We start from the raw sequence: 201 nt of genomic DNA, 5'->3' as shown, positions 1-201 counted from the left end.
GGTAACGGTCGCCAGGGCGAGGGGCGGGAGGGGAAGGAAGGGGGTTAAGTTATTTTTTTAAAAACTGTGAGCTAGAGCTAAGGGCATCGCGACCCAGGTGTCGCTGCTTCCCGCAACCGAGGGCTCGTGGCCCAGGTCCCTCCCTCCTCACGCCCCCACCCCTTCTGCCCTCCCCTCTGGAGCCTTGAGGCGCTTAAGAGG

At 62.7% G+C, this 201-nt stretch overlaps 1 protein-coding gene across 1 annotated transcript in view; it reads left to right on the top strand.

Moving 5' to 3' along the window:
• Positions 1-201, top strand: part of ADD3 (adducin 3) — a 121,144-nt gene that overhangs the window by 2,125 nt on the left and 118,818 nt on the right. The window lies entirely within an intron of this gene.

This window comes from Crocuta crocuta, unplaced genomic scaffold, assembly GCF_008692635.1.
Source record: "Crocuta crocuta isolate KB4526 unplaced genomic scaffold, BGI_CrCroc_1.0 scaffold328, whole genome shotgun sequence".
NCBI lineage: Eukaryota > Metazoa > Chordata > Mammalia > Carnivora > Hyaenidae > Crocuta > Crocuta crocuta.
The sequence above is the reverse complement of the archived record's forward strand: the minus strand, read 5'-3'. Positions and strand labels throughout refer to the sequence as shown.